At 39.4% G+C, this 20,609-nt stretch overlaps 1 pseudogene; it reads right to left on the bottom strand.

Annotated features, from left to right (window-relative positions):
- Window positions 1–20,609, bottom strand: part of LOC122033798 — a 51,191-nt pseudogene that overhangs the window by 18,318 nt on the left and 12,264 nt on the right.

The raw sequence follows: 20,609 nt of genomic DNA, 5'->3' as shown, positions 1-20,609 counted from the left end.
ATAAAAGCCATAATAGTTGAAAATTAGTTTTTCTATTTATTGCTTTTATATTGTGCTGTGTGTGAATGTTAGTGTACATATTTAGTAGGCTAGCATCATCAAAATTCCTCACTTTAAATAACTAAGTGGGAGAGGGATTTGTTTTAGTGAATTCCACGATCTCCATTATTGGTTTGTAAGTGATGCAAACAAACTTGCGCGTTGGCTCTGAGTGCCTTCCTCCATATCGGATGAGTTTGTTTGCGGATCACTAGACCAAACTTCCATTTTGGATAACTATAGGAAATTAATTAAGAGCGTGTGATCTTCCCCATCGGAAGGGGCACAATCTTATTAATGGACTTAGTGTCAAGTAATGGTATACACTTAGGCACGTCTAATAGTATCCTCCCCATCGGAGTCACTGCTATTATTTGTGTGACCGAAGGAAACCAACTATTAATTTTATTTGTCGAAAAGTTAGGTTGACAAGATAATAAAATTAATGGGATATACCCTCATTTTACAAATGTTGAATTTGTATACGTCCACACTATCGTGGCATACAAAATTCACGGTGTTTTAAGGTGTTGGTTAATTTAAAATAGTATTGTTTGAGGAATCAATATTATTCTAAATTTAGAGTTCTGACCAAAATTTATTTTGTGATTCTTAGGATGACTTTCAACCCACTAGCCATTATTCTAAAAGAAAACAGACTTACTGGTCCCAACTATATAGATTGGAAAAGAAACCTGGACATTCTTTAACTGCTGAGGGCTATAAGTTTGTACTGTCAAAGGAATGCCCAGAAACACCTAGCAATGATTCTACCCCAGAGGAGATTCAGTATCATAGTAAATGGGTAAAAGCTGATGAGATGGCGCGGTGTTACATCTTGGCTTCGATGTCAAATGTATTGCAACATCAGCATCAGGACTTACCAACAGCCTATGATATAATGAACAATCTCAAGGAACTCTTCAGACATCAGAATCGGGCTACTAGGCAAGAGACAATGAGAAATCTGATGACAGCCACCATGACTGAGGGGACTCCCGTGAGGGATCATATTCTCAAGATGATGGCTTACTTAAACGAAATATAAGTTCTTAGAGGGGAAATTGATGGGGAAACCCAGGTAGATATCATCCTCCAAACGCTGCCCAGAAGTTTTGAGCATTTTCGCCTGAACTATAATATGAATAAAAGGATGTATTCATTGGCGGAATTTCTGATAGAACTTCAGGCAGCCGAAGGGTTGTTTCATCAACATTCTCAAATTCACTATGCTGAAAATGGTTCTACTTCTAAGCCGAAAGGAAAGAAGAAGAAGAAACAAAATGGCTCAGCAAAGAAGGTGAATAAACCTCAAGGTGCAGGACAAAAAGCTGGAATAAAGAAGCCGAAGGGCAAGTGCTTTATTTGCAAGCAAACTGGACATTGGAAGGCGGACTGTCCTCGTAGGAAACAGAACAATAAAGGTATATCTCATACTCTAGTAGTTGAAACATGTTTAGCGGTGTTATCTACCAGCACCTGGTGTGTAGATACGGGAGCCACTGATCATGTCTGCAATTCTTTGCAGGGGTTCCAGGAAACCCGGCGACTATTTGATAGAGAGATAACTGTCTACATGGGCAATACTACTAAGGTGGCGGCTGTTGCAGTGGGAGACGTCTACTTATCATTTGATAGGAATAGGAAATTGGTTTTAAGGAATTATCTTTATGTACCCAGTTTTAGAAAGAATTTAATTTCAGTTTCTAAACTGTATTTGGATGGATATTCAGTTTCCTTTAGTAATAATGTGGTTATAAAGAGAAATAAAGTGATTATCTATTCTGGTACATTGGTTGACAATTTATATACTTTAAATCTAATTTCTCCCACAAAGCAAAATATGGAAATTAATAACATATCTTCTAACTCTAATAAGAGAAAAGAACCTTCGAAAATGAACCAAACACATCTTTGGCATCTAAGGCTTGGTCATATTAACTTAAGTAGGATTCAAAGGCTTGTAGCCGATGGACTCTTGGGTCCATTAGAGTTGGAAAACTTTCCAACATGTGAATCCTGCTTGGAAGGTAAGATGACCAAGAGATCTTTTAAGGCCAAGGGGTATAGAGCCAAAGAAGCGTTAGAATTGGTTCATTCTGATTTGTGTGGTCCTATGTCTATCCAGGCTAGAGGTGGCTTTGAATATTTTGTCTCTTTTATAGACGATTATTCAAGATATGGATACATTTACCTAATGCGCCGCAAGTCTGAGTGCTTTGATAAGTTCAAAGAGTACAAGGCTGATGTGGAGAAACGTCTAGGTAAAAGTATCAAGACACTACGGTCTGATCGTGGTGGCGAATACCTCTTAGGACAGTTTAGGAATTACTTATCAGAGGTCGAGATTCAATCCCAATTGTCTGCACCTGGTACACCCCAACAGAATGGTGTGGCAGAACGAAGGAATAGGACTCTTATGGAGATGGTTAGATCGATGATGAGTTATTCAGAATTACCAAATTCGTTTTGAGGATACGCTCTGGAAACAGCAGCGCACATTCTGAACTTAGTACCTTCTAAATCAGTATCTTTTACTCCCACAGAATTATGGAATGGGCGGAAGCCCGGTCTAAAACATATTCGGATTTGGGGTAGTCCAGCACATGTGCTGAAACAAGATGCTGATAAGTTAGAATCTCGTACAGAAGTTCGTATGTTTGTGGGGTATCCCAGAGGAACGAAAGGCGGTTTATTTTATAGTCCTAAAGACCAGAAGGTCATTGTTAGCACCAATGCCCAGTTTTTAGAAGAAGACTATATAATGGATCACAAGCCCAGTAGTAAAATTGTTCTAGAAGAACTTAGAGAGGACACATCTACTTCACTACCAACAGTACAAGATGAAGTACCACAAGAGACTGCAACACGTGTCACACATAATACACAACCACAGACGGTGCCTCGTCGTAGTGGGAGGGTTGTAAGGCAGCCCGAGAGATTCATGTTTTTGGGTGAGTCTTCGGACTTGATCCCAGGCAAACATGAACCAGATCCCCGGACATATGATGAAGCACTCCAAGATATAGATGTAGTATCTTGGCAAAAGGCAATGAATTCCGAAATATAATCTATGTATTCTAATAAGGTCTGGGAGCTTGTAGAACCACCTGATGGTGTAAAAGTCATTGGATGCAAGTGGATCTATAAAAGGAAAAGAGGGACAGATGGGAAGGTAGAAACCTTCAAAGCAAGGCTTGTTGCGAAGGGGTACACTCAGAAAGAGAGAATCGATTATGAGGAGACATTTTCGCCGGTAGCTATGCTTAAATCTATCCGGATACTCTTATCCATTGCTGCTCATATGGATTATGAGATTTGGCAAATGGATGTCAAGACAACTTTCCTTAATGGAAGTCTTGAAGAAAACATCCATATGAAGCAACCAGAAGGGTTCATTGAAAAGGGCAAAGAGCATCTAGTGTGCAAGCTTAATCGGTCTATTTATGGACTGAAGCAAGCTTCAAGATCTTGGAACATCCGGTTTAATGAAGTAATCCAGTCATATGGATTTATTCAGTGTCTGGATGAGTCTTGTGTATACAAGAAGTGTAACGGATACATGGTGGTATTTCTTGTACTATACGTAGATGATATTTTGTTAATTGGCAACAATGTCAAGGTATTATCAGACGTAAGGGTATGGTTGTCCAAACAATTTGATATGAAGGACTTAGGAGAATGTACACACATCCTTGGGATCAAAGTTATAAGGGATCGCAAGAAAAGAATGTTGTGCCTATCCCAAGCTTTATATATAGATACAATCCTTGCTCGTTTTAGCATGCAAAACTCCAAGAAAGGTTTCTTACCTTTTAGGCATGGAGTAGCCTTATCTAAAGAGATGTCTCCAAAAGCATCAAAGGAGATTGAGGACATGAAGGTAGTTCCTTATGCTTCGGCTGTAGGAAGCCTTATGTATGCAATGTTGTGTACGAGAGCTGATATCTGTTTTGCCGTGGGCATGGTTAGCAGATATCAAAGTAACCCTGGACAAGGACATTGGATTGCAGTGAAGCATATATTAAAGTACCTGAGAAGGACTAGAGATTATATGCTAGTTTACCAAGCAGACGATTTACTCCCTGTGGGTTACACGGATTCGGACTTCCAATCAAATAGGGACAACAGTAAGTCTACATCAGGCTATGCGTTTACTTTAGGAGGTGGAGTCATTGCATGGAGGAGTGTTAAGAAGAAATACGTCTCAGACTCAACCATGGAAGCTGAGTATGTGGCAGCCTCTGAGGCAGCCAAAGAAGCTGTATGGCTCAGGAACTTTCTAATGGACTTAGATGTAATTCTTGGTTTGCCCAAGATCGTCACAATTTATTGTGATAATAGTGGAGCAGTTGCAAACTCGAAGGAACCACGAGCTCATAAGGCAAGTAAACATATAGAGCACAAGTACCACCTGATACGAGACATCGTCAAGCGAGGAGAAGTTGTCGTTGCCAAGATAGCATCAGCAGATTACCTGGCAGATCCTTTCACTAAGGCCCTTCCGACGAAAGCTTTTGATCGGCATGTGGAGAGGATGGAAATAAGATGTATGGCAACAGATATGGCAGCTTAGACTTTTAGTATAAGTGGGAGATTGTTGGAGTGTATACTTAAAAGTTTAGCTTTTGTACACATTTATTTTGAAATAAAGAATAACATTGGTCAAATGTTTACATTTATTTGTTAAATGTAATTGTTCAATTAATTTATATAGTAGATAACATGAAGTGTGGAGTCACACTTAGAAGATCATGTTGTCGGTTCTCTATAAATTATAAACAGTTGCTCACGACTAAGATGGAAAGGAACAAACCATCAGAATAGACGTAGTGTAATTAAGTATTAGTTTATCTTGACTAATAAATTACACTGATACACTTTAAGTGTATTGAGTAGGATCATTTAGGTAAGTTCTTTTTGTACCGACTTAGTAAAAGAACTAGACCTTAGTTATTATGGAAGTGTGTGCTCTTAATCCTAATATAATAACAAGCATGTATATTTAATATCTGTTTCTTTAACTTATCAAAGGGTGAGGTTTAGCTCGATAAATCAATATGCCCGATAAGTTGGGAAATGATATTACTTATAGTATGTGTTGTTGATTATAGAAGAAATCTGTGTCCTAGTTATCTAGGTTGAGAATGTCCCCAAGAGGAGCTCATAAGGATTGCCATGTTAAACCCTGCAGGTGGACCTAGTCCAACATGACAATAAAGTTGAGTGGTACTACTCTTGGAGCTAGATATTAATTAAATGAGTTGTCAGTAACTCACTTAATTAGTGAACATTCGTAATCTTAAACACAGGGAGACTAACACACTCATGATAAGAAGGATCCCTTAATGTAATTTGGGATTGGTGCGATAGTGCGGTAATAACTCTCTAGTGGAATGAGTTATTATCGATGAACTTGAGTTGTGTGTTCGGGGCGAGCACGGAATACTCAAGCTCATCGGAAGGCCAAAAACCAATTTCTCCTCTAGGTCCCTGTTGTAGCCTCAATAAAGCCTCAAGTCCATCCAAAGAAAAGTCTATCTTGGTGTCCAAGAATGGGTCAGTTCATTGCTTGGTGACCAAGCAATGGCCAGCCACATATTCTCTAGAAGTGGCCGGCCCTTGCCTTGGGCAAAGGGGCCGACCGCAATATTTAAATTAGAAAGGTTGTTTTTGAATTTTTAAATTTCCTCAGATATTTACAATTTGTAAAAAGAGAGATTTTAAAAATTTATAAAATTTTCCTAATTTAAATTAGGTCACAAGGTTTTAAAAGAAAGTTGTAAAATTTATAAAACTTTTTTTTAAAAAGAAATATTATTAGAGATGCTTTAAATTTTAAAACTTGGTTTTAAAATTTAAAACTTTCCTTTTAATATCCACATTAGAAAAAAAAGAGAGTTTGTAAAATTTTATTAGAAGTTTTCTTCTTTTAAAATTTTATAAATTTTTTTTTTCTTTCCCTTTTAATAAGTGGTCGGCCACCTTGCTTGGTGCCCAAGTAAGGGGCTGGTCAAATAATTAAACATCAACAAATAGTTGTTTAATTAATAAATCAATCTAGGATTGATTAAGTAAAAGGGAAGAAAAAGAAAAAATTAAAAGGAAATAGGAATGAGTCTAATTTTTTATATAACTCTTTCCATAATTTTTCGTTGGGAAACTAATATAAAAAGGGGGGAAGGGGAGGCCTTGAAAAATATAACAATTGATATTGTGTTGTTGGAGATCATCTAGTGGTCGGCCCCTCTCCCTCTCTTCCCTTTGCTCTCTTTTGCTCCTTTGTGGTGGTGGTGGCCGAATTCTAGAGAAGGAGGAGAAGCTCTCCGGGTGGTGTTCGTCTTGGAGGATCGTCGCCCACACGACGTCCAAGAGGAGGTGAGGGATACGACAGAAGATCTCGAGGTTTTTAGCATACAAGGAAGAGGAACAACTATTATTTAATTTCTGCATCATACTAGTTAATTTTTCTTTGTATAAATACCAAATACAAGAGGCATTCGATTCTTGTTTTTCGAATTTAATTTCGATGTTGTGTTCTTTTTCTTTTTTCCTTGTGATTTGATTGTTCCTTTAGTTAACCTAGAGTTATATAAGGAAATTAAATATTAACTTTCCTTAGAAGGCTTTGTCTAGTCAGTGGTGGTTGCTCCCATATCCAAGAAGGCCAAGTGCCTTGCCATGTAGTACTAGAAGCTAATTTTGGAAACTAATATTTAATTGAATTTATAACCTAGATGATTTGGATCAAACGTGTTAAGTTCCACAGGAGATCCAAATCTAAACCTAAAGGAACATATAAGTTAAACATGGAATCAAACGTGTTAAGTTCCGCAGGAGATACAAGTTTAACTTAAAAGAACACATGGTAGCTAGGAAAGGTTCAGATCACGTACAAAATTTTTGTACAGTGGAGCCATTGGGTTTTCCGAGTAGCAACCAACATCTAGTACCAACTGTATAAGAAGAAATATCACAAGAAACTGCAACACGTATCACAATTGATACATAATTATAGACAGTGCATCATCGTAGTGGGAGGGTTATCAAACAACCTAAAAGATTCATGTTTTGGAAAAATCTTTGGACTTGATCCCAAATGAACATGCGCCTGATCCCGGACATATGATGAAGCACTCCAAGACAAAGATGTAGCATCTTGGCAAAGAGCAATGAATACAGAATTAGAATATATGTATTCTAATCAAATCTGGAAGCTTGTAGAACCACCAGATGGTGTAAAAGTCATTGGGTGAAAATAGGTCTACAATAGGAAAAGATGGATAGACAGGAAGGTGGAAACTTTCAAAGCAAGGCTTGATGAAAAAGGAAACTTTTTCACTAGTAGCCATGCATAAGTCTATCCAGATTCATTTATTTATTTGGCAAGTGGATGTCAAGACAGCATTCCTTAATGGAAGTCTTGAAGAAAGCATCCATATAAATCAACCAGAAGGGTTCATTGCAAAGGGCAAAGAGCATCTTGTGTGCAAGCTCAATCAGTCTATGGACTGAGGCAAAGCTTCAAGGTCTTGGAACATCCGGTTTATCAAAGTAATCCAGACCTATGAATTTATTTAATTAGTAACCGGATAAGTCTTGTGTATACAAAAGGTGTGATGGAAACGTGGTGGTATTTCTTGTACTATACGTAGATAACATTTTTGGTAGTTGGAAATAATATCAAAGTGTTGTCATAAGTAAGAGTATAGTTGTCCAAACAATTTGATATGAAGGACTTGGGAGAATGTATATATTCTTGGGATCAAAGTAATAAGGGATCACAAGAGAAGAATATTTTACTTATCTCAAGCTTCATATATCGAAAAAATCCTTGCTCGTTTTAAGCTTGCAGAACTCCAAGAAAGGTTTCTTACCTTTTGGGCTTGGAGTAGCTTTATCTAAAGAGATATCTCCGAAGACATTGAAGGAGATAGAGGAAATGAAGGCAGATCTTTATGCTTCGGCTATCGGAAGCCTAATGTATGCTATGCACGAGATTAGAAATATGTTTTGCCAAGGGCATAGTTAGCAGATATCAAAGTAACCCTGGACAAGGACATTGGACTGCAATAAAGCATATATTGAAGTACCTTAGAGGCACTAGAGATTATATGCTAGCTTACAAGGCAGTTAATTTGGTCCCTGTGGGTTGTACGAATTTTGACTTCCAATCGGATAGGGACAATAGTAAGTCAACCTCGGGGTTTTGTGTTTACTTTAGGAGGTAAAGTCATAACTATGGAAGAGTGATAAGCATAGGTGTTTTTCTGGACTCCACTAGAGAAGCTGAGTATATGGCAAGCCTCTGAGGTAGTCATAAAAGCTGAATGACTCAATAACCTCAAGATAGACTTAGATATGATTTCTGGTTTGTCCAAAGATTATTACAATTTATTGTAATAATAGTGGTACAATAGCAAACTCGAAGAAACCATGAGTCTATAAGGCAAGTAAACACAATAGAGCGCAAGTACCACCCAATACGAGAAATCGTATAAATGAGGAGAAGTTGTTGCTGCCCAGATTACATCAGATGATGACCTATAGATCTTTTTACTAAGGCCCTTAAGGCAAGAGCTTTTGATGAGTATGTTGAAGAGTTGGGATTCAGATGTATGACAGCAGATATGCCAGCTTAGTCTTTTAGTATAAGTGGGAGATTGTTAGGATGTATACTAAAAGCCTAGCTTTTGGTATAAACATTTATCTAGAAATAAGAATCACATTGGTCAAATGTCTACATTTATGATAAATGTAGTTGTTCAATTAATTTATATTGTAGATAACATGGTGTGTGGTGTCACACACAGAGGATCATGTTATCAGTATCTTATAAATTATAAACAGTAGCTCACGACCAAGATGGAAAGGAACAAACCATTGGAAGGTCGTAGTGTAATTAGGTATTAGTTTATCTTAACTATATAATTACACTAGTACACTTAGAGTGTATCGAGTAGGACCATTAGAGGTCGTTTCTTTTATACTGACATTATAAAGGAACAAATACCTCAGTTATTATGGAAGTGTGTGCTCTTAATCCTAATATAATAACAAACACATATATTTGATATTTATTTCTTTAATTTATCAATGGGTGAGATTTAGTTCGATAAATCAATAAGCCCGATAAGTTGGGAAATGATATCACTTATAGTGTGTGTTGTTGATTATAGAAGGATATTGTGTCCTAGTGATCTAGGTTGATAATGTCCCCAAGAGGAGCTCATAAGGATTGTCAAGTTAAACCCTGCAGGTGGACTTAGTCCGACATGACGATAAGGTTGAGTGGTACTACTTTTGGACTAAGATATTAATTGAGTTGTCAGTAACTCATTTAATTAGTGGACATTCGACATCTTAAACACAGGGAGACTAACACACTCATAATAAGAAGGAGCCCAAAATGTAATTTGGGATTGGTGCGGTAGTTCAATAATAGTTCTTTAGTGGAATGAATTATTATTGATGAAATTAAGTTGTGTGTTCGGGGTAAACACGGGAAGCTTAATTTCATCGAGAGACCAAAACCAATTCCTCCTCTCGGTCCCTATCGTAGCCTCTTGTATATAGAGATTTATACCCACCATATACCCACCTTCTTACCTATCCAATGGGGCCGGCCAAGCTAGCTTGGAACCCAAGCTAGGGCCGGCCAAGACCAAATGGATGAGCCAAGTTGGTGGCTGGCCAAAGCTTGGGTCCCAAGCTTAGGTGGTCGGCCACTAAAATATTAAAAAAGTTTTTTATTAAAATTATTTCTTATGTGGATATCATTGTTTTAAAAGCGAGTTTAAAAATTAAAAAATTCCTTTTATAGTTTTCTACAAAAGATTAAGAGAAGAGATTAATCTCTTTCCTTATTTGTAGATTAAAAGGATGGTTTTAATTTTTTGTCAAAAACTTTCCTTATTTGTAAATCATATACATGTTTAAAAGAGAGTTTAAAATTTGAAATCTTTCCTTATTTGTTGATTAAAAGGTGGATTTTAAATTTTAAGAAAACTTTCCTTTTTAACCATGTTCATGATTTAGAAGAGAGTTTAAAAATTAAATATTCTCTTTTATAAGTTTCTACAAGAGATTAAGAAAAGATTTGATATCTTTCCTTATTTGTAGATTAAAAGAGATTTTAATTTTTAGAGATAACTTTCTTTTTATCCACATGTTTAAAAGAAAAATTTTAATTTATAAAATTTTCTTTTTATTAACCAATCATGAAGGGATTAAAATTATTGGAGAAATTTTTATAAATTTCTGGAAACAAATTAGGACGTTTTAATTCTTATTTTAATTAAAACTTTCCTTGATTTGGGGCTTGAGGTGGCCGGCCATTGTTATTAAGAAAAGAAAATTATTTTTAATTAAATAATTTTTCTTTTTCATGGCAAAAGAATTAAGGAAGTTTTTTATTAAATTTCCTTATTTGCCAAGACCAAGGATTATAAAAGAGGGGGTAGAGGAGGCTTCATGGCTAACGACTCTATTCTATTTTCTCCCTCTTTTCTTCCTTGGTGTGGCCGGCCCTTCTCCTTTTCTCTCTTCCTCTTGTGTGGCCGAAATCCTTTATCTCTTGGAGCTTGGAGGAGGTGGTCGGATCTAGCTTGAGAAGAAGGAGAGAAAGCTTGCATCCCTTGGAGCTTGGTTGGTGAAAAAAAGTTCTTCATCCTTTAGAAGATATGCTTGGCCGAAACTTGAAGGAAGGTAGAAGAAGGTGCCTTGGTGTAACGCCCAAAAATTCTCAAAACTATTTTAGAAATATTCTATGATTTTTCTGGAATTTTAGGATATTTTTACAGAATTTTTAGAGTAACGGAAGTAGCAAAAATAATAGGAAACGAAAAAGCGGGAATTGAACCCGAGACCTATGGTTTACGGATTATGTTAGTAACCAATTGAACCCAGCAGGGCCGTGCTGAAGGGAAAGGGAAACATTTATATTTAAGTTTAAGTTGGGCTGAAATTACCCACTTAATATAAATAGGGAGAATAAATTAGTGAAGAGTTATTTTGTTTAATTGTGACTCCTCTCCCTCAACCTAATTCCGCCGACTCCTCCCTCTCCTCCTCCTTCTCTCGGCGCCAACCACAAGAGGACCTAGGGCTTCTCTCCTAGGGCTTCAAGGGTACTTTCCGGCGACAACTTCGACACGAGGACGCTCCCCTCCGCGAGAGGAACACGTAGACGCGAGAAGATCGTCGAGGAGATCTCTCCACCGGAAAATCTAGCGATTAGAATCGTAAGAAATTACGAATAGGAGGTAAGAAACCCCTCACCTGCAGTATAAGTAGCTTTCGTTTGATTGCATGCCTTTAGTTTAGCTATATGCAGATTTTTTTCGGCACTCAGGGTGTGTTTAAACCCTCCTCGCAGATTAGGGATCTAGTTGAACACCTCTAGATGGGCCAGACACGTTGTTCTCCTTCAGTTGGAGGCTCTAGACGTTGTTGGGTGCCTAGAGGTGGTCTCCCTATTAGAGGGGAGAGTTGGAGCACACCAAGTGTTCGAAAAAATGATTAGTGTAGCTAAATATTACCTCAGATATTTTTAACAGCTCAGTTAAATGCATTAGTAGCATTTAAATCAGTATATTAGTCTAGTTTCAGCTTACATGGGACTACGGTCCAATGGGTGGGCTCCCACAGTCGCCTCTAGGTTTAGATAACCTAGCTTTAGGTTCAGATAACCTAGAAACAGCAAAATAAGAAATTAGTAGCTATATTCAGTATTTTATTTTCAGTGGCACTGTACTGGATTAGATATCCATTGGGATGGGCTCCCATAGTCGGTCCCTAGGTTTAGATAACCTAGTAAACCCTACCAAATACGGGACTTGCAAACCCGGGTTTAGTTAGGGACGCGCGCATAGCACGTAGAGTTGCCGGGCCCAACAACACATGATTATTATTTTGATCTACTATGCTATTAGTTTTCAAAACTCATAAAATCAGTTATGTTAGTTGAGTTTGATTTCAGCTTCAGGTTAGCTTCAGTTAGCTTAGTTCTCTATTATTGTTCTACGTGATTAGCCTGCTATGCCATGTTTCAGCTTACATGTTCAGTTATTTCATTTTATGCTTGCAACCATAGTATGTCATGCCAGTACATGTTTTCAAATAGCATTCTTTAAAAGCATGTTTGCATCGTTGCATGTTTTAGTGAGGTAGTTGGTTTCTTACTAAGCTTTAAGCTTACAGATTCTACTTTCCTTATACTGCAGATAAAGGTAAAGGAAAAATGGACTAGCAGAGGAAGCTGGAGTTCAATGCAAAGATGGTGTGTATGGCAGGAACTGGAATAAAAGATCCTCAGGGGTTTTAGCAAGCTTAAATAGTTGAATTTTTAGTATTTCTTCTTTCATGCATTTTTAGACCTTAGAATGTTTAAACCATGGGAGATTTATTTAGTTTGTTAGTAATTATGTTAGAATGCTGGTTAATAGTTGCTAGAATATATTCCAATTGATTTTAGAATTGTTGTGTGAGGTTTTGCACGCCTAGTGTCAAATCGAGTTTCGTGGTGAAATCGGAACCCGGATCGGTCTACTGCACCGATCGAGTCGAAGTTGGCCGGATCGGTCACCGACCGATCCAAGCGCCAACAGAGTTTATGGATCGGCCACCGACCGATCCAGGCTAACAAAGGAGGGTTCACCGATCGGTCACCGACCGATCAAGAGCATCGGATCGGTCTACCGATCGATCAGTGTACTCTGGATCGGTCCGTAGACCGGCAAGGGTTACGGATCGGTCAGCCGACCGATCCAGAGCCTTCTTCCGTGCCAGTATCAAGCTGGGTCGATCACAGGATCGATCCGACAGCCCAATCGATCCATGGATCGATTGAAATGCCTGATTACAGCTAGCAGGACATCCGAAAGGCGTAGATTATCTTCCCTAGCATGTGTACAACGCCTAGGTACACCTAAAATATTAAGTTCAGATTTTACAGTAATCAGTTTAGTAAAACTTTAATCAATACAGATTTCCACAATAGTAATTTAGCATAGCATGAACTGTAGCGATCGGCCTCGCAGCCTAGCCAGTAGGAGGCGGGTCGTTACACTTGGTGGTTCTCATCTTGGAAGATCATTGCCCACTCAATATCCGAGGTTAGAAGAGGAATACGGTAGAAGATCAAGAGGTCATTAAAAGTTCACAAAGAAAGATATAACTAGTAATTATTTTCCGCATCATACTAGTTTTATTTCTTTGTAAAAATACCAAATACAAGAGGCATGTGATTCTAGTTTTCGAATTAGTTTTCGATGTTGTGTTCTTTTGTTTTCTTTTCGAACTTGTTCTTCGATTGTTCTTTTTGGTTAACCTAGAGTTATTTAAGGAAATTAAATATTAGTTTTCCTTAAAAGACTTTGTCTAGGCGGTGGTGGTTGCTCTCATATCCAAAAAGGTCATGTGCCTCGCCATGCAGTCCTGGAAGCCAATTTTGGAAATTAATATTTAATGGAATTAATAACCTAGGTGATTTGGATCAAACGTGTTAAGTTCCGCAGGAGATCCAAGTCTAAACCTAAAAGAACAAATAAGTTAAACTTAGGATCGAACGTGTAAAGTTCCGCAGACGATCCAAGTTTAATTTAAAAGAACACGTGGTAGCTAGGAAAAGGTTCAGACCTTTGTACAAAAATTTTTGTACAGTGGAACCGTTAGGCTTTACGAGTAGCATCCAACATCAACTTCCTTCATGCCACTAGGTAATGAAGACGTAAGTTAAACCCTACATTCTCCCACTAAGAAGGCAAACTCCCTCTTAGATAATGAAGGCCTAACTTAAACCCTACATTCTCCCCCTATTGGCACACATCAACAAATTCACTTGTTGAAAACTCTCCCCTTTGAGACTCTTCCCCTGAAGAGTTGCTCATCGTTGTGCACATCTTCACTCGTTGTGATCAACACGATAATGAAGGTCCCATACCCTTCATTATCATCAATACTCGCCCTTGAGCATTAACAAGGTCCAATAACCCAAATGAAGGTCCCATAGCCTTCATTTGTATCGAATGCTCATCCATGAGCATATACCAACTTGAACCACTTGAACAATGAGGATATCCACTCCCCATTAAAGTTCAAACGCTCAACCTTGAGCATGTTCTTAAAAGAAGGTTAACCACCTTCCAAGGTTCATGAAAAATAGTTTTCATGTCTTTAAAGAGTACCTCCCCCTAAAGACATGGTCGTACCTTCTGTCATTGCACCAACAATGACTTGGAATCCCTAAACCTTTAGGAAACCCAAATTTAGAAGTTTTGAGGTTCATAAATTCATTATTGAAACCAAACCTCAACCTAAACCTCTACTTAGTCTCCCTTAATCAATCCATTCTTGTTTTCATTATGAAAACTCCCCCTAAATGTATACAAATGTATTTTGAGGGGTTAGGAATGGTTTCCTAGACTGAAATAGGTTCAAAATGTTGAAAATAAGCTTTCCCAGCCAAAATCAGCATCTTCGATCGATTGGAGTTGGGTTCCAATCGATTGAACTAGCTTGAATCGATCCACTGATCGATTCAGGTAGTGTGGATCGATTGGTGGATTGATCCAGTGAACTTCTGCTCACGGGATTTACCTTCTCAATCGATCGCCCGATCGATTGAGGCACTCCAATCGATCGGGTGATCGATTGGAGTTCTGATAGTTGCTGAAATTCCATTTCAGTCAATTTCAGAAACCCCTAGAAAATTCTACAAAAATCCAAAAAATTGTGAAAATTTGTGTAGACATTATTTAGGGCATATATTATCAAGGAAAAATAGTTTTCTAAGAAAATACTTCATATTTTCAAAGATTGACACAAACTTGAAAACTTGCAAACGCTTTAGTGTTTTCTTCAAGTTTGTGTCTAACTATTCAATGGTGATTACTATCAAAAGATTGCCTTCACCAAGGTTTTCCAAAATCATTTTAAAAACATTTTCAAAACCAATATCCCACCATGTTCCTTGGGCTTAATGCACATGACTTGTACATTAGCTTTCCCAATGATGGGAAAACACATAACTATGTGTTTTGATGAACTTAATGTTGGGATCTTAGATGGCTAGAGGGGGGTGAATAGCCTCTATGAAAACTTAAACAGAATCTTTCTTAAAGAAAAACTTGTTAGCACAGCGGAAGTTGAAAACTAAAACGAAAACGAAGGAAGAAAAGCACACACAGTAGACACAAGGATATACGAGGTTCGGGGATAACTTGCCCCTACTCCTCGGCGTGTCCGTAAGGAGGACGACTCCTTGATCTTTCGGTAGATCACACCCCGGACAAAATCCAGCTAAAGATGTCTCCTTCTCGGTGGAGCAACCTCTCAATAGAGTCTCAGTTGATTATAGAATTAAGCACAAGACTTACAGTGGCTGAGAAGAATAATCAGATGAGCTTACAGCCACGCGGAGAAAAACAGAGCAGAGAGCGCACAACGACCTTCTTAGCAAGGAGCTCACAGCTTCACCAACTTGCTTTCTCAAAGGATTGATCGCAAAGAAACAGAGAATCGGTGCCTTTTCTGAACCTCTCTTCTTCCTTCTTATGTCTCTCTGCTTCACTGGCTCGAATCACCGCTGCCTGCAGAATCGCTGCTGCCAACACGGCGTAGCCAATCACCTCTCCTCCTCATCTGGTTCTCTAAACCCATGCCAATGGAAATCTCTGGCATCTCTGGATACGAACCAATAAGTAGAGGTCAAACTGAGCGCAGCCCAATCGCAATCAGAAACCCAGTGAACGTTGATGCCTCAAATGCATCTGTTGCAGCAAATCACAGTGTAAAGAGCGCTTGTCTTCTTCTCTTAATGAAGCTTAATTTGAATTCAACCATGAGAGTGTGACCTGCAACCTGCAAGCTAAAAAGACTCACAGCAGATGGTTAAAAACAGATGGGTGAAAACAAATACGGCAATCAGAAAAAGTACATGCAAAACAAACAATACCGTGGGTCGGTCTGCAGACCGATCCACGCTTTCTGGATCATCGCTGATCGGTCGGCAGACCGATCAGGAACTAATCTGATCGGTCTCCAGACCGATCAGATGTCGCTGCGCTCAGCTTCTGATCGGTCTGCGGACCGATCAGGCACTAATCTGATCGGTCCCGAGACCGATCAGATGTCGCTCTTCCCAAGCGCTTACAGCTTCCTGATCGGTCTCCAGACCGATCAGTAAACTCACAGTAGGCTACTGATCGATTTCTGATCGGTCTGCAGACCGATCAGTAAACTCACAGTAGGCTACTGATCGATTTCTGATCGGTCTGCAGACCGATCAGGTGTCCAAGGTTTCACTGGATCGGTCTGCCGACCGATCCAGCTTCTTGACTCAGTCCGGGTCGAGCCCTCTCTGACCTAGTCCGGAGAAACGAGCTCCCTAGCCCTCTCCGACTTCATCTGGTCCTAGAGAACGAGCTACCGAGCCCTCTCTGACTTCGCATGCCAAGCTTCCTTCTTGGACTTTTCAACACCAGATGTTCGATCATCCTTGATCCATCTGGATTTTCCCTTGCCCGGCTTAACTCACCAGGACTTTCACCTAGCTTCACTCACTAGGGTTTTCACCTGGCTTCACTCACCAGGATTTCCAATCTGCCTGGCTTCACTCACCAGGACTTTCCAACTGCCTAACATCCCAGTCAGGACTTTCTCAATCAGGTCAACCAGGTCAACCTAGATTAGTAATTAATCTGAGTTAAATATCTGATACAAACTTAAATCAGGTCAACAGCAAAACAACATCCAGGTCAGACTGTATCAACAATCTCCCCCTTTTTGTTGTTTGACAACACGATTTAAGTTTAGATCAGAAATGCTCTTATTTTCATAATTTTAGGGAAATCAGGATCCTCCCCCTAAGACGGATATACCTTAGTTATCTTCTCCCCCTTTTTCATATTGACTTGATGAAGTCAATTCATCACTTAACTTAACTTCATCGAATAGGTGCGAATTAGGTAAGAGGATTCAAAAAGACTCAAAGTCATCCTCTCCTAAAATCAACCTTTCATTCATTTCTAAACTTAGTTATCTTCTCCCCCTTTGTCAAACACTAAAAAGGAGCGAACAAGGTAAGATAACTTAAAGAGCTCCCCCTTAATCCATACTGTCTTCTGCTTAATCCCCCTAGAATTCCTTCTAAGTGTATTTTAGGACAGTAAATGAATAAAGAAATAAAAGACATATGAAGAGTATAGTAACAACCAAGAAAAGAACAGCAAATATATAAGGAAGAATGAGTAGCATAACAGTAAGTAGCATACAACTAGGTCAGGCATAAGTATCTAGCAACCATCATCCAAAACATACAATCAATATGATCATCAAAAAGTATCAGTCATCTTCCTCAAGACGAGGAACATCTCTAGTGTCGGCTGGAGGAATATCTTCCGGAGGCGGGATGCTGCTGCTCGAAAGTGTATGGTCCGGGTGGTGCTGCGGAGGTGGGTATCTGGCCATCCACCCTCGAAGCAGTTGCTGAGTCACCAACTGCTGGCTGCGCATATCGTCGTAGCGCTGGTCAATCCGTATGCGTAGTCCATCGAACTCAGCAGCCATCATCTCCTCGTGGCGATCAAAGCGACTCTCCAGCTCGGCGATCTGCCAGCGCAGATCAGGATCGGCCTCGCCAAATGCAGCAGCAGCAGCAACCTGTCGTCGAGGCAACTCACCTAGTGCCCTCCCATCCTTCCACCTAACTGCCCCATCCTGTCCTAAGATTCCAGACTTGGAAAATGCACATTTTCCAAGTCGACAATCCTGCCTAACCATCTTGACCATCCTCCCCCTAGAGACGTCAACACCCAGGGTCTCAAGCCAATCAGTAATTACATGCCCATAAGGCATATAGATGGTGTAACCGCTTGGCTCGCTATGGGATATAATAGAAGTATAGACACTCGACATGACATCAAAGTCAAGACGCCTACGCAACCCGTAAAGCATCAGACAATGATACGGTCGAATCTCTGCCAATGGTTTAGAAGTAATAGGTAGAAGACAGTTTGTGACAGTTTTGAAAAGAATGTAATCAGGAGCAGAAAGGCCAAGGGCTGAAAATGTAGGAAAGTCGACATCTAACTCATCTAATCCATCCGGTCTCGGATGTCCAAAGAAGTACTCATAAATCGAGTCAGATGAGATATCAAGAGGATGAGGCACGGGTTCAGGCAAAGAAGGATAGAATGAGAACACCGTCCCTGAACACAAACGACAGCCTAAATAATCAAAGAAAGCAATTAAGCTGAAATCAACGGTTTACTTAGCCACTCTTGATCTATAACTACCATCAATAGTCTGATGAAGGTTGTTATAGAATTCAGAAACTAGGTCAAGGTTGATATCCTTCTCTAAATATACCAAGGAATCAAGTTTATAGTAGGCTATGGTCTCCGTAATGGCTGGACAAAACTCATTCATGTATTTTTTATCGACTGATCTACATGGGAGCAACTTGAAGGTCCTTTACTTAAAGGATTGTTCAAACTGTTGGTTGGGGAATCTCCCCGAACTGGACGGTTGAGGTCGGGAGGTTTCTTTGGACTTGGATTTATCTTTGGACTTGGAAGTACCCTCACCTACTGGTTTCTTCCTAAGGGGTTAGGAACATGACACAGATGAAGCAAAGGAGCACAACCCGAGCACCACCCCAAATCACTGAAGCAGTGAGAAATGAAACAAATGAAGTACTAACGAGAAATAGAGCTGATTAAGTTACCTTGGAGCCATTTCTCTGGTTTTCGGAGAAAGAAAGAAGTGCTGAGGCAGGAGGGAGTCGTCTAGGGTTCGGCGATCAAGGGGAAGAAGAAACGGGAAAAAAAACCCGCTAGGGCTTCGTATGGAATGGGAAAAGAGGGAGTCGGGAGGAGTTAAAGCCAGGGATCGATCTATTCCCTGATCGGACGGCTGTTCGATCAGGAGAAATCCTGAACGATCAGATTCACCGAGTGAATCGGCGACACCTGATCGGTCAGTGGACCGATCAGGGATCATCCTGATCGGTGCCCGGACCGATCAGGGGGCTTCCTTCGTGCGCTGATCGGTCACTGGACCGATCAGATACCAAACAGAGAGTTTGGCTTCGTTCTGGATCGGTCGACAGACCGATCCAGACTTTCCTGATCGGTCTGTGGACCGATCAGTGTCTGATAACCCGATTTCAGTAATTTCAGTAACTGAAATACTGAGCCATGAAGTCTGAAGAATCCGGAATTCAAGAATTCAGAACTTCCCTAAGACATACCCTAGAACTTAGGAATCACCAAACACTAATATATTCGAAATATGATTTCTTATGGCCTGAACTTGTTCATAATCCAAAAGTTTCAACTCTTATCAAACAAAACCTCACACTAACTCCAACCATATGGAGTTCTGTCTTCTTGGTCCTTAGAAGTTCAAAACATATTTTTGCTAAATTCATCTCTATGATCAGGTTCAAATTTGTCAAAATATAAACAACTTGTCCTAATTTTTCAATCAAGGCATGAAAGCTGAAATTTTTGATCCTTGTTATGTTTAGTTTCAAGTTTGTCAAAATATATCCAAGTTGCTATTATTTCCTTTAACAACCTATCGTTTTATCAATCAAAGTCATGAAATGAACCAAACAACAATACCAATCAACACATTAACCATCAACCATAATTAGATAATTTCTAGGCAAAAGTCCAACCAAGATTCCTTGGTTGGAATATATGAGTAAGATCTAGGAGCCAAATACACATAAATTATGTAATGGCCTTCCCCATACTCAATTAATGTCTCTTCAACCTAATTATTCAAGGGATGCATGATACATTTTGAATAATTTGGTTGATCCTAGCATCTCACCCCATATTTAGCAAACAAAAACAATTTGTTAAACCTTATAGTTTGTGTGAGATGTCCCCAAGTTGCCCAAATTAATTTCCCAATTTTTCTTGTCATTTTAATGGTCCTTATTGATCATGATGTGGTCAACATGACTTATTGAGCCAAACACATTCCCAATTCCCTCCTTAAATGACTAAATTCATTTTGGAAGGGTTTTGTGAAAATGTCGGCTAAGTTTGACTTTGACTCAACATATGTGAGTGCAATGTCTCCCCTAGCTACGTGATCTCTAATGAAGTGATGACGCACTTCAATGTGTTTGGTCCTTGAATGATGGACTGGATTTTTCGTTAGGTTTATTGTGCTAATGTTGTCACACAACACTTGCACTCCCTTATACGAAAGTCCATAATCTTCTAGAGTGTGAATCATCCACAACAATTGTGATACACTCTCTCCCATGGCAATGTATTCAGCCTCGGTCGTGGAGAGAGCAACACAATGTTGCTTCCGACTTGACCAACTAACTAATGATGAACCTAAGAATTGGCAACCCCCACTAGTGCTTTTCCGATCCAATTTACACCCAGCATAATCGGAATCGGTATAGCCTATCAAGTCAAAAGACTTTGTACGAGGGTACCATAGACCTACTCGAATTGTGCCCTTAAGGTATCTCAATATTCTCTTAACTGCAATTAAATGAGATTCCTTGGCACAGACTTGATATCTAGCGCACATGCCCA

This window comes from Zingiber officinale, chromosome 11B (genome assembly GCF_018446385.1).
Source record: "Zingiber officinale cultivar Zhangliang chromosome 11B, Zo_v1.1, whole genome shotgun sequence".
NCBI classification, from domain to species: domain Eukaryota; kingdom Viridiplantae; phylum Streptophyta; class Magnoliopsida; order Zingiberales; family Zingiberaceae; genus Zingiber; species Zingiber officinale.
Note: the sequence above shows the minus strand (reverse complement) of the source record. Positions and strands in the feature narration are given on the sequence as shown.